The following is an 11748-nucleotide window of genomic DNA, read 5'->3' as shown; positions in this document are numbered from 1 at the left end:
AAGCCAGGCCCTTTTTCTGCAAATCACTTTCACTAGTCTTGGACCTTAGACAAGGTTGCAAACCAGGAAGCTTCGGGGGAGCAACTTTCGCCTACACGACGCGAGGTGCAGATAGAAAGGTTATGTCATGGATACCTAATATAGTGATGCATACAGAAAGGTGAGACCCCTCAGGGCGGAGGGGAAAAAGGGTGAAACAGAGGAGTTGCTGCTGGCTGGTGCAACCATCCAGATTACGTTGAAGAGTTATCGAGAGGCGATGTTTGGTCATAGATCGTGTTGTTGAGAGAAAGGAAGCCGGTTACCACGTGGACGCAGTTCGGTTATGTTGCAAAAATAAAAGCAATTTTTGAGGCTTACTGTGTTAACATAGGTAGAATAGTTATCTACGTTTTTGCAAATCAAATTTTCTCTGTAATCTTTTCATTTAGATAAAACATTGTCCATTAGCCCGTCCCATTTTGAGGTCATGTCGAAGAATTCTAGGCGCTCTCTTCTTAAATAATAGATTATGATGTTAGGAACAACGTTTTCTTAGACAAGAAAAAATAATAAAATACTTAGTCGCACCTCTCCGATTTACTGAAAAAGTCACGTTTTGAACAAATTTTCTTAAATCACTTAGAATCAATACACAAACTGTTTCATTTAGGTTTATATTGTGTTCAAATAATAGGTATTTGTCCATAGATTAAGATGCACTGTCAATATTTGACCAAAATTTAAGTTTTTGGCTTCTCTCAGGGTGATTTACGTAAGAAAAACGCATTTTTTCGAAACTTTTTTCAGAAATGCTCATTTAATTTAGGGTCGCCCATTTTTCTCAGTAAAAACAATACATGCAGCTTGTAGGAAATTTCACCACAAAAATTTCGAGTTATTTGAGTTTTAGTGAGAAAAACAGTGCCAATTTTCAAAATTTCTCAGAATTCACAAGCAAGGCCTACTAATTACACGACATTGCAAGTATATGCCTTAAAGGCCAAGATATGCTTTCTTATAGTAATGTTGACCGCTGAATCCAAATCTGGAATCTAGAGCTACGCCCTTTTCAAATGTTACTTGTGCGTATTAGCTGCAATTTTAATTGCTAACAACTTCGATCATATCTTGGATTTCGTTCCACTTTGATTGATATTTTACTCACAGGACTTTTATATTTAATGTATTACCACGTTCTGGTTATCTTAAGTATATCGAATAATCGCTTTTTTTTTTGTTCAAAAAAGTGACTTTTTTCAGTGACCTTTTTAAATGATTTAGAAGGTTATAAAGTTCAGCATTATTTGTAAATTTACAAGGTTCCAAACAGTTCTTCAAATCATGCAAAGCGTTTTTGAAACCTTGCGTTCTCCTCTTTTTAAATACCTTATTCTCCTTCAATAATCTTGACAAATTTTTGTTTTATATGACCAAGATACTACAGGAATTAATGTTATTCTTTTAAGTCAATTTGATATTTAGTAAAAAACAAATTTCTAATTTAGTCCATTGTCAAATTTTGAAAATGCTTACACTTTAAACTAATTAGTAGAAAATTTTGAAACATAAACGTTAAAAGCAAAAAAATGGTAAAATTCCTTCAACAAACAAAAAACAATAAATTTTCACTGACTTTGACGGTATTAAAAGTCAAAACCACTTTTCAAGACAATGCACAGTGGGAAAAAAGGGCCCAAAAAATTACCGCAACATGATTTCGCGCAAACCATCGATTGCTATACACCAAAAGCTTCGTTTTTGCACCAGGAACAATAATCCGAAGAAAAATCGCACTGCACGGACCGGTGGCCGAGGTACAGGCCACCGGAAGATCCGGATTTTTGGAAAAAGTGTCAGATTTATCCAATTGTGAACTGATAAGCTTTCTTTTACCATGAATAGTCATGCAAAACAATCCTAGAATAATATTAAATACCATATGACCCATCGGAACCGGTTCCACCGATCTCCGGTGGCCACATCCGGAACCGCATTAGGAAACAGCGTAAACTAGTCATGCGACGTATCAAACTTCTTGATTTTGGATGGGGACATGAGTTATATACTCCTCTTTTAAAAACATGAAGTTTGATATGTCACAAGAGTGGTTTCAGGAATTTGCCAAATATGATTTTCGGATGTGGCCACCGGAGAACCTGGGAACCGGTCACCGGAGGCAAACATACATTTTAAGGATACTCTCCATCCAAAATCAAGAAGTTTGATACGTCGCATGACTAGTTTACGCTGTTTCCTTATGCGGTTCCGGATGAGGCCACCGGAGATCGGTGGAACCGGTTCCGATGGGTCATATGGTATTTAATATTATTCTAGGATTGTTTTGCATGACTATTCATGGTAAAAGAAAGCTTATCAGTTCACAATTGGATAAATCTAACACTTTATCCAAATATCCGGATCTTCCGGTGGCCTGTACCCCGGCCACCGGTCCGTGCAGTGCGATTTTTCTTCAGATTATTTTTCCTGGTGCAAAAACGAAGCTTTTGGTGTATAGCAATCGATGGTTTGCGCGAAATCAGATTGCGGTAATTTTTTGGGTCCATTTTTCCCACTGTGCAATGTTTCAGAAGAAAAACGTATATTTTTGTTAACAGAATTGAATTGCTTAATTATTCAAAGCAAATATGTTTTTTAACATTATTATGGTAAGTTTGAATTCGTCAGTTTTTTTTGTCAAACAAAATTTAAAAGGAGACAGAAACATGTTTTTTAATTGTTATGGCCTAACTATTTCAAATAAGATATATACCTCATAAAAAACACTTCAGTTTCTTTACATCAATATTTAAAATTAATTACTGAGGAATCATTCAAAAAAATCTACACAAAATAAAAGATTTTCAAAAAATAAATAAGAAGATTTCCAAAAAATAAATAAGAAGATTTTCAAAAAAATAAATAGAAGATAACAAACACTAAAAAAGGATTCTGAATGATCAATTACTTACATGGTTAACAACTTAAGCAGAAACACAAATGTTCAACCCAAATCAAAATTAATGTAAACATCTCGACAAATTACTACCATTCAATCCAAAACTTCCCACTGCCCCAAGTAAGGAACCGTGCTCAAAATCGGCCAATTAATGCCGAACACAACTTCGTTTAAAACTTCACATTCACTGGTCAGCCCAGCCAAGTTACCCATTTTAAGCAGATATTGTGTAACACATCCAGCAAAACATCATCAATCATATCCTCTGAACGCGTCCTCCCCAGCACCAGCAGCAGCAGCACGATGCCTTCTGATCGGCAGGGTGTGAACGGCCATCAATCGACTCACAAAATCGACTGATATTATTATATGGAGGCATTTTACTTCTCTACTTCAAGTTTGACTCCGTGGGACTCAAACTGAGCTCCACTCTGCCCAGAGTGGTTGACCTCTCGACATTCTCGATTCACACCAAAACTGTGTGTACCCATAATTGCAATGGTTTTCATACCCCCCTCTCAACTTCTCAACATAAGGCGTCATCAACAATCCATTCATGGCAGAAGTCATGCTGCAGCGCTGAATGAAATTTGTGTGTAATATCAATGGGTTACGGAGGCTTCCCAAAAAGATGCCCTCTCGCGTCCAAGATAGGCATTGGTGGTCATCGCGGACGTCCAAACTGTCAGCAGCTGTTGTGGTGGCAAAAAAGTAAGAGAGGTAGGAAAAGAAATAAATAATAACACAAAATTACTATCAAAAGCGATTAAGGCACACAGCAACACACGTCGTAATCGTCGCGGATGGCTTCGTAAACTGTTTGCTGGTTAGGGGTTACTGGGGTGGCCTAATGTGCACGAGGTTTGGCTACAGAGCTTCAAGAATAAAAGTCCCTGAAAGTATGCAATAAGTCTAAATGAAAATTCAAAAGGCCCAAATCTCCCCTAAGCACTACACTCTCAATCGATTCGAGTGACCTTTGCCTAGCACCTGACGGACACGTGTGAGAATGTCAGAATCAAGTCAATTTAACACTCTGAACCCGAAGCGCGCAGAAATCTAATTGATTTTCCCTAAAGACCAAACCATCCGTCCATGTGCCCTTCATCACATCATCAAAGCATGAAGTTAATCGCAAATGTTTGACACAATTCCTCCTGCTGCTCCCAATCCCCACTGCCTTGTGTAATGAAAAATGCCCGTAGAAAACGGTTCAACCGGGACGAACTGTTTCGCACCTGGTTGGGCAGCAGAAGCTAAGTTTCAACGTCCTTAGTCACAGGGGAGGTTCGATCTGATTACGGGTCCAGTCCGGATGAGCGAGAGGAGCTGGGGCAAACATTTATTTATATATGGAACGGATTTGGCACGCCTGGTTAAACAAATATGCAACCCCTCGACTCACCGAGGGATGACATGTGTGGTGAGAAAACGGTGTGAGAATGGTAGATTTTTTTAAGTTGAAATGTATATAAAATTATAAAATATAAGATCTAGTCAAAGTCGAGCAGGAAATGGGAGAAATAAAAAAAATCTAGATTTCAAATTCCTAGCATTTTTCATTTGCAAAAAAAAAGCAAAAAGTATCAAAAAATACTTTAGACAATATAACAGTTTTGCTACTGTCTCAATTCATTCAAAATTTATTTAACCCTCTGCAACCCGACCCCGCCTTTGGATTTAAAAAATCGCCAAAAAACCATTTTTCAACCAATTTTTGATCTTTAAAAAGCATTGGAAAGAAGAACTATTAAAATTTTAGAAAATTAAAGGGTTGGATGTTTAACTTATTTTATGTGACTTTGCCAATGTTTTAAAAAATGTGATTTTTTTAGGGTACAACTTTTGCTGTTTTTTTTTACTAACATTTCCAATAGTTTAAATTAAAAGAAGTATGCAGTAATTTTTGTAGTGTCCCAGACTATGCCTCTACGCATTTTTTTACAATTTAAATGATAATGGTACTATTTTATAGCAGAAAATGTAAAGAAGCAAAACAAAGAAAAAGTGACTGTAAAACATGAAAAAATTAGAAAGGCAAAATATAATGATAGGAGGTGGTAGAATAGGCCAAATACTACCAAAAACAAAGATAAAATAAACAAGATAAATGCAAATTAAAATACTAAAAATAAAACAAGAAAAACATAAAACAAGAGAAGTAAAGTTTTTCGTAGAACAAAAGTTGCTCAAAATGACCTCCTAAACACGGGAAAAATAAAAATTTTGAAAAAAAAATTTGGGCAGTAGAGGGTTAGTTTATAAAAATATAGCAAACTATGATAATTCGGCCATCCGATTTTTTTTAGCGAATTTTTAATTCTGGGTGAAATTTTTTGGGTGCCTTAAGAGGCTATTTTACATAATCAGTTAGTCCATATAAAAAGACAGAACATTTTAAACTAAATAAGACCATTTTTTAAGTTTGTGTACCTCGACTCTGACCTAATTAAAGGGAAGGCTATGGTGTCAACATCTTAATGATAAAAGGTTTGAAAAAAGTTTTCAAAATATTATAATATTGACGATTTTTTTCGTGGATTCTTATATTTTAGTGGCGCTGTAAATCGGATTTTTTAATGTATAAATATTTAAAACCGAGCCCAAACATAATAAATATGACTACAAACGCAGGAAAAAACATTTTGTTAAGACAATTTAATGAACTATTTTACAATAATACATTTGTTAAGACAATTTTATGAAAAAATATTATTTTCACCGCCTGATTTTTCGAGTCAACTTTGAAGGGAAGAGAGACATAAACTTTAAAAAATATTTACATTAGCCTTATGATTTTTTTCAAAAACTAGTGATAGTTAAACAAATCTCAAAAATGCTTAAATAAATTTGTGATTTATTTAAATGTAAGATTATATTTGCAATCTAAAAGTACATTAATGAATGTTTGATAAAATGCAACGTTTTCAAGATATAGCCATTTTACCTTTAGTCATGTTTAGTATCTATTTTGCAAAAAATCGCAGTTTTGCCCATTTTTATGTAACTTCTTCGAAAAACTGCTTTTGACAATCTTAGAAAATTCCCTACACTTTGTTTTTTGAACTTTGGCCAAGCAAATATCAACACAAAACAGAATAAAATAGATTGTCTCAGTATTGCCAAACTTATTATGCAAAATGGTTTCTTTGGGTATTTGTAAGGCATCCAAATAAAAATAGGCGGATTAATAAACACAAAAATTAAAATTTGAAAAAGGCTCATTCCGAAGAGAACTGCTCTACTTTTTAATGATGTTATATGTCTTTTTCCGATGTTTGGTCCCAATTTTCAACATTTTTAAGCAAGATAAAAAAGGTTTTATCTGACTAAAAATGCATAATAAACGGCATGTATTCTAATGGACTTAACAAGTTTTTTTTCATATTTTTTTTAATCTTTAGCAATAATTATGTGTCTCATTCTTCTTGGAGAAATGTTTAAGGAAAGAGAGACAAAAAATTTAAGTAAAATTTGCATTGGCCCTAGTATAAATCAAATAAATAAAGGCAAAGGTTGGATTTTGTTCACACAAAATATGATATCATAAAGCTTTTTTAATTCATAAAATTCGGGAAAATTAAAATAGGAACAGTAGTTTTTAATGCATTTTTTCACAATTTTTTTTTAAATCGTTGATAATAAACGAAAGAATTCTAAAACTTATAAATAAATTTATTCAAAATAGAAGTTCATGCAACAAGTTGCAAATAGATTTTTTTTTCAGCACAAGTCGTTCATTTATCCAACGAGGTTCACAGAGTTCTGCCCAGAAAATGTTTAAAACAATTTTGGGTCAATTGGTTTTTATGTGAAAAAATAATTAATTAGTTTGATTCCTTACATCTTTTTGAAGATTATTTTTTAATGGTGAGGATATTTAATTATAAAAACAGTATACTTGAGAATTTTGACTTTTGAGAAAATTTCCAAGATATTCGATTTTTAAGCAAGGAAGGCAAATTTACAAAGACTAATAAGGCTGGAACAAATTTTATTTAAAGTTTTTGTCACTCCTTCAAAATTAGCCCGAAAAATCAGGGGGCAAAAAAAATATTTTTTTCAAAAAACTTCAAAATTGCAATGGAAATTTAAGTGCAATCAGCTGAAATTGATTTAAAATGCATTCCCCTGCGTTTAAAATCATTTTTAGCATGTTTGGGTTGATTTAAACATCTTTTGAATTTTTGAAAATTTTCGATGTTTAGTATCGAAAAAAGTAGTTTTTTTTTTTATTTTCGTCAAATCTTACTTTTTTTGAAAACTAATGATTGCAAAACTTTAAAAAATACTTTTTGCATTCAAATGTTGAGACTATGGCTTGTAATTTAAATTTTTATATTTTTTTATTTTTGTTTTAAATTTGCGAAAATCGGCAGTTACGCTAAGCAAGGATTTCAAAGACCTATATAAAAGCAAATTAGATTTTTTTTTTCAAAATTTTACCAATTTCTTTGGATAGCGCGAATGCCTTTCTACAACTGTGTCGATTATGGCAAACCAATCAGAAAAAGCGTTCACGAGATACAAATTCAACTCAAAAAGTATCAAATTGCAAAAAATCTTTGAATTAGGAATGTAATCCTATTATAAATAAGAAACTGAAATCAAACAAAATCAATTGTAATCATAAATTTTATTTAAAAAAAATATGAGCATTAAAAATGCGATAATTTAAACTAAAACACAAGAAATTCACTATTACACTCACCGTTTGCATACCCGACACCCTCAATCAATAACCCGCACCGGTAACCAATTTATTTTCACACCACAATCGCTTAAGCGATATAAATATGGAGAGAGAAAAAAAATCATCCCCCTTCTGAGAGCACTCTGAGTGCGCAACCAAGCGGGATGAGGTAATGAGTGTTTATTAAATACAACTTTTTTGTGCATACCATGGCAGTTTAGTAACTGCAAGAGTGGCCTATTTGCAAGAGATGTATTTAAATAAAATGATTGCTTCAGAAGGATTTGAACTCTAATACACTAATTCAAAACATGAGACAAATATGCCATCATCAGATCAGTCATCTCAACTTCTGAACAACTTCAGAGAAGGAAGACGAGCAGCAATCGCGGAAAAAATGTGCAGGCAGATTCATCCCAGCATGAAATTGGATCCTTCATCAACCCAGCAAAGGGCAGTATCTCCTCCTCTGAGGTACCTCCAGTGGATCCAATTACTCCAGCAAAAAAAAAAACGAGGAAGCACTCTTCTCCGCTCATCATATGGTGCCATCCCGCCAGATTGACAGCTTAATTTACCTTCGGAGCTCCAGTTGTGCGCACATCCGGAAGTCATGCTTTAAAATCCAAAGGAAGATGTGTCCACCTCGGCAAGATAATCGAGCCTCGTAAAAGCAGTTTTAATTTCTTCGGTACGCGCGCGACTTTTTCCTGTCCTCTTCCCAGCGATCACGTCTTCAAGGTTGTGAAAGACTGACTTTTATGACCCTCTCGGACTCGTTGCAGGGTTTGTGTGGGAACTGACCCCGGAGCAGGCCCACCAGAAAAAAATCGTGTCATATATCATCCGGCCGCCGTTACGTTTGTTGGACCAGATGACACAGTCACCCAAAGACCTCAACCAAACCGGCCCAGAGAGTGGGACAGTTTTGCGTAAAGCGGCATATCAGTCGAATAAAAAAAGGTCGTAAAACCAAAACTAAACCCATACACAGAAAAAAAAGTGTGAATTTACACGACACTGAATTCATGTATCAATCGTAAACATGCTCGATGTAAATTTGAAAACCGATGTAAATCGTTGTATTTCATTTAAACATGGTTCGTGTAAATTGAAATTGCACGTAACCCTTAAAACTCATGTAAATGATCATTATTTTGTTGATGACACTCAAATTTGAAAGCTTGAAAGGCATGTAATTTCGAAACGATGTAAAACAATTCCGGCACGTAATTTTCAACTTTACAATTATGCTTGATGTTGTCAATGACAGCTCAATATTATTATTGTGTTTCGCGAGAGAAGCGGAGGTGTTTATCTGATAATTGTGTTGAGTTTTGATGTTAAAAGGTAAACAATATGTGAAAAAGCCGTTTCGAAGTTTAAAAATGATTAATAATTACACCAGCTGCAGGCTTCCCGTTGTTGCCGGAAGTCTATGAAGGAAGCCGGAACTGTTGTGCATTTGGTGACTCCCAGAAATGTTTCGAGAATAATTCTGGCGGTATCACGTTAAATAAAACAGAACAGGTAGGTTTTTCGGCACAATACAAAATTCCTAATCTGTAACAATATTTTGCAGAGCCAGCTAAAATCAGATTTCCTTTGATTTTTCAGTAATGGAAGGAACATATTATGAAAATACCTGCTGGATTAAAGTGAAGAATAAGTTCCTGCTATCCGGGAAACGCAACGCCCCAACATTCCGGCCGGAATAGTCTTCCCTGGGACGCTTCTGCTCCTGGGTTCTTGTTCCGTTTGTTATGGATCGCCAAGAAGGTACGTCCGTGGAACAAGATCCCGTCACGGGCCATAAAATGGCAGCAAACGGGAATCGGACTGGGTTTTAGATGGGTTTTGATGATTTCCTTGCGTGCTGGCCCACATTTTCCACGATTACGGCTTTTCCAAACAAAAATTCTAGCTAAACAAATCATTAAGAAAATGAAGATTTCACACAAATCGACCTGTCAAAATGTTTGGAAAACAAAAATTGTGCACGTAGCTATGAGATCAGTAATTTCCCAGAAAAAAACCTAAAAGCTACACGCTAATGAAAAAGAAGACATTGAATTCAGTGTTTATCATCAGCTTTATCATTTTAAAACCTCGGATTCACCTGATTCTCTCACAACGTGTATATTTTGTTTTGACTTTTCAGAGTAGTGTGTTAGTGGTAGTGGAAGCCTACCAACCTGCTGCGATCGATGAAGTTTTTTTTTGCCGTTTTAGTTGTCGCCGGGAGAAAAGTCAGAACGGATTTCGTCCATACGGCAGTGGAAGCAGGCAGGTTTCGGACTGCAAGCCGGCCAAAGTGAGCACCCGAAGGTAAGTTTGTTTTGCGAGATCATTTAATATATTGTTTCAAATTATTGTTTACTTTACAGGAATTTGGCGTTTTTTCTCGTTCTTCTTGGTGGATAAACGTTGGCCTCGCAGCTTGACCACCTCGGGGGAGGAACGGGAGCAGCCGGTACCAGCGGAACCGGTGCCGCCGGAGGACAGGTAGACAACTCAACCCACGAACAATTCACAAGAATCTAATCTTTCCCCTTGTTTCGGCACAGCTCAACCGATTCGGGTATCGGTTCGATCGAAGTTGTCGAAAATCGGCGGCATCTCGTCCGTCATCAGCGAGCTGCAGTTCGAGGAGGACGAAGATGATGGGGCACTCGGGGGCCAGCAGAATTATCTGTCACCGCACGCGTGCCGTTACTGCGGCATTCATTAGCCGAGTACGGTCGAGTTGTGCAACATTTGCAAGATGTGGTTCTGCAACGGGTGCGGCAACACGTCCGGTCGCATATCGTGAACCATCTGGTGCACGCCAAGCACCGGGAGGTTACGCTGCACGGCGACGGGCCGCTGGGAGAGACCACGACTAGGTGTTGGGAAATCAGGAAAGGACCCCAGATCACCCGCTGTCCTCTCTTGTCATCGTATGTGAAGCAGAGCGCGGCCAAAAGCTTGCATTGCCATCGATTCCTTGCCGAGGGTTTCCACGGCCAGCTAAAACACGGTATGGCAAGGGGGTCGTACTCGCTGAACGTGACATGCACGATAAGATCGCAGCGGCAATCTTCGCCAACGATTCAAGCACAATCTTGCCCGGAGTGTTGGCGATTGAGATCTTTGCGTTCTTGATACGCCTCCGCTGATGCACACCGGAATTTTGGTCCAGCAGTGGTCAGTGGCCGGGGGTTCCGTCCCCAATTACATCGTCCTGGATTCGATTAATGTCGATAACAATTTCTTCCGCCAGATTTCGCGACGAGTGACGAATGTGCACCAGAATGTCATGCGTGAGTGAAATGCGTGACAAATATGGCATCCAGCGTTGTGAGTCCAACCCCCACTTTGCTTTACTTCGAGACAGTTACAAGTAAGTTTAAAAGATTTGATATTCATTAGGAAGTAACAAAATGGTACATTCTTGCGGCCCTTTGATGGTATTTTCGTTTGGGTAAACTGAGCCCGTTTCAATGATTCAATACTCAGTTTAAAAAAAACAAGTCCTTAAATGTATCAAAAAACAATTGTTACATCCTTACTTTTATGTTGCCGTTCCAGAAACTAATATTTATATGTTTTCAGAGCTTGCCCGTGGATGTCGAGTTTTGTACGACTCCCTTCAACCAGAGTTGTGTCTTCAGAATGCTGCACAGAATAGTCACATGATCACAACTACTGTAGGCCTGTACAGAGACAAGCTGAAGTCACGGGCAAGTCTAACTTTTTAACAGTCCCATTTTGTTACTCCGTTGAATTTAGAATTTTGTTACTCCGTTGAATTAAAAAATCTGATACAAACTTTCGAACTTTCAAGTTTGAAAATTACATCAGATTCTAGATTCAACGGGGAAAAATTTTTTGGTTTGGGTAAATTTACGTAGATTTCATCGGAAATTTACATGTTTTGTGGCACTTTTTGTTCTGAATGTTTACATCGGATGGCACTTAAATTTAAGTTGAAAGTGATGTAAATTCGCATCATTAATGACGTGCACTTTTGGTACATTATAAATGATGTAAATTTACCGGATTATTTTTTTCTGTGTACGAGCGGGCTGATCTTAAACTGTTTAACATTCGTGTGACATAATGTGGCGAGTTTCTG

General features: G+C 36.7%; 1 long non-coding RNA gene across 1 annotated transcript; it reads left to right on the top strand.

Annotated features, from left to right (window-relative positions):
* Positions 1–9873: 9873 nt before the first annotated feature.
* Positions 9874–11399, top strand: LOC120426817 (uncharacterized). The gene is made up of 4 exons (XR_005606760.2): positions 9874–9959; positions 10019–10136; positions 10199–11013; positions 11226–11399. It is a non-coding gene; the product is annotated as an uncharacterized LOC120426817 (long non-coding RNA).
* The last annotated feature ends 349 nt before the right edge of the window (positions 11400–11748 follow it).

This window comes from Culex pipiens, chromosome 2 (assembly GCF_016801865.2).
Source record: "Culex pipiens pallens isolate TS chromosome 2, TS_CPP_V2, whole genome shotgun sequence".
NCBI classification, from domain to species: Eukaryota; Metazoa; Arthropoda; class Insecta; order Diptera; family Culicidae; genus Culex; species Culex pipiens.
Note: the sequence above shows the minus strand (reverse complement) of the source record. Positions and strands in the feature narration are given on the sequence as shown.